Below are 3,501 nucleotides of genomic sequence, written 5' to 3' on the forward strand. Positions count from 1 at the left end.
ATTTGGAGGTTTAGCATTGCGTCATGGTAAATGTTATTCCTACTAAGTGGAAGTAGTTGTGTTTTTTTTATATTATACCCAATTACGAAGAATTTAAAGTCTTAGTCGCAGCCGATTTCTGCCCTCCGTATGTACAGTCAGGAAAGAAAAAAAAAAGAATAATGGATTGTACTTATAACTTTTGAGCGGTTGATCGGATTTGATTTGGTGAAGTGCTTAGATAATAACTCAAAAGAAAAAGAAAATCTTAAAATATGTATAACAGTTAACTGTAACAGCTAGGTGGAATATGCTTATTTCGATCAAAACATTCACCTTTTTTTAATTCCAAAATTTGGATTTATTACCCCCAGAATAGGGTTTGTAAATAAAGTTTTTGAAATGCTGGAAGCTATGACGATTCAAAAATGTGTTGCTTGAATATTATTTCAATATATCACATTTCTCTTCAAATTTTTTGAATTATTAGTTTAACTGCAACAATTCTTTTACAAGAAGCCCTCGGCCTAAAGACAAATATGCAATTTAACGGAAGTGAAGCTTGAAATTTTTATTAATTAATTTGTTAATGATGAAAAAAATTTTGAATTATAAGGTATAACATTATTTATATATTCAGAATTTTTCTATTTTTTTATACCTAAATCTGGATTTTCATACCATTTTATCATTAAAAAAGTATTTAAAAAGTTATTTAAAAAATAAGTCATAGAATAGTATTGAAATGACACCCATTTTGAGATTATATCGCCAAGCTGACATGCTTCCTATTATGCATCATATGAGTTAACCTATAAATGGCAGAATTATTCCTTCTTTTTTTTTAATTGATTTATCCCTATGAAATGCTCGAATATCTTTAGGAATTTTGTCGATCGAAAACTGGTAAATATCTATCTTTTTTTTAATTTGATGTTTTGCAGTTTCTTTTGAATTATGTCATTTAGTTTTAATATTCACTTCCAAACGTCTTCATCAATAATTCAATAACAGATTCATTAAAAAAAATATCCCCACTAAAATTTATTATGAGTTATTTCAATAAGAAGATTTGTTAACTTCTGTTACGGAGAATAAATTAACAGATTAAACGAAACAATGAATTTATTCTCTTAATGACTCACCTTACTTTACTTTTTAGTCCTCCATAAATTATTTAAAATAAATAAATAAATGGATAGATGTAATAAATAAATAAATAAATAAAAATAATAAATAAATAAAAATAATAAATAAATAAAATAAATAAAAATAGTAAATAAATAAAAATAATTTAAAAAAACAAAAAATTAATGAATGAACAATCAAAATACTAAAATACATTTTAACAAAATATTTTTTTGTATTACTCAGAAAAGCTTTCATTGAAACTAGGTAGAATTAATCCAACTTAAATCAGCTAGATTATTTCAATCATTCTAATCTATATATTAATAGGCTAGCAATATTTTGTCTCGCTAAAAACTCCCAAACTATGCAACAGAATTAAACAAATAAGGTGTCGTTTTAAAGTTATTGTTACGTAGATGTGCAATAAGGTCTTAAATTATGAAAATTTCCTTTAATTAATTAATAAAATTAATAATTTAGTTTCAACCAATGANTAAAAAAATAAAAATAATAAATAAATAAAAATAATAAATAAATAAAAATAATAAATAAATAAAATAAATGAAAATAGTAAATAAATAAAAATAATTTAAAAAACAAAAAATTAATGAATGAACAATCAAAATACTAAAATACATTTTAACAAAATATTTTTTTGTATTACTCAGAAAAGCTTTCACTGAAACTAGGTAGAATTCATCCAACTTAAATCAGCTAGATTATTTCAATCATTCTAATTATAGATTATTCTAAACAACTTTTCTGTTTATTAATATTATTTAATTTTATTTGAAATTATTTTAATAGTTAACGTTACACTGGAGCCGCACTAATTAGAGCTATTATCATCTTTAGTCATTATCTGAAGGCAAACAGCCGTATGCATGAGCATTACAGTTACAATTTAGATGGAGAAAAAAAAAGCATATGGAGGCTGTACATAATTCGGTTTCACCACCACGATCCCAAAGCCCCCAAACAATTTATTTGATAATTTGAAATGTAAACAGAATTTCCAGTTCTGTAATTGTAAGTATTTCCCAAATTCGATTCGATGTTTCGTCCATTTGGCGATAAATCAATTTCTCTTCTTTATTCCTCTTGTTCTTTTCTCCCTTTAATCACTGACTGTATCAATAATCATTCTCAGAAGTTATTACTTTTTCAATAGGAACCGATAGTGAAATATTTAAAAAATTAAAAATGTACAACAACCTAAGAACTGAACTCATTTAAAATACTGTAGAAATACCACACATTCGGGGTTTTGTTTTCGCAATGAAGGGTTCAACAAATGTTACTTTCAAAATGAAATAAATAAATAAATTATGAGGGAAAATGATTTCTAACGGAAGGGAGATGAAAGAGTTAACATTGAATTGTCAATCGCTTTTACGTGTCATAAATTTACATACATTTTTTTCCCTTCAAGAAAGCTCGAATAGAGATGTCTATAGACGTCAAACGTCATTCAAACGACATTATAACGTAAGTGAAATGTCTAACGTCGTTTCACTTACCTGTCTATCAATGATCAATCAGTTGCAGATAGCAACCAATAGGAATACGTTCCTACGGGGAAAGGAATATGAATATTGTCCAATAAAAATAATGGTGCAAACGACAATTAATTGATTTATATGGATCGTGCTTTCTACACTAGGGAGCGCTGAAAGCTGTATACCTCTTATACTTCCGGGTTACTGCTCCCGGTGTTTTTCAAAGCCATTTGGCTCACAACGTGTCAGTAATATATGCCAACTTTCAAATTTAAACCTGAATTATAATGTATAAATTAATCTTGCTCCTCGAGTAATATGCTGACACTAACATAAGATGGTTCACAGCTTGCAACACGAACAAACAGTAATAAACAAATGGAAAGAGTCCAAATCAAGACTGCCAAAAAAGCCGAGTTATACAAAATCTAGCAACCATGTCACCTTTTTTAACAATATATATCTAAATAACTAAAACAAATTTTCACTTCAAACTCACCAGAATTACATAATAACATTAATATCTTATGAAATACGGCAGATTTAAGCACAGAAATTGTCTAATTAATTTACTTGATAGAAAACAAATTTATCCGTTTCAAAATATCGCCTCGCAAAATAACCTGTAGTAAGCAGCTGCAAACATTCTAACCGGAACTAGAGCAGGCATACAGCTCGAGATTGTTATTGTTTACATTCTGACTACTACTGAAAACACCATCCATTAAGTGAACCGGAAAGTAATGTCGTTTCGGTGCATTTGATATTTGTTATCAAGATTTTATTTTTAGTCAATAATGTATTCACCCTCGTTAGCAACAACCTTTCAATGCCGGATCGAAAATGAATCGAAAAAAATGAATTGGTTTTTAAGACTAACGAATATTTAATG

The sequence above is a fragment of the Parasteatoda tepidariorum genome, chromosome 3 (assembly GCF_043381705.1).
Source record: "Parasteatoda tepidariorum isolate YZ-2023 chromosome 3, CAS_Ptep_4.0, whole genome shotgun sequence".
NCBI lineage: Eukaryota > Metazoa > Arthropoda > Arachnida > Araneae > Theridiidae > Parasteatoda > Parasteatoda tepidariorum.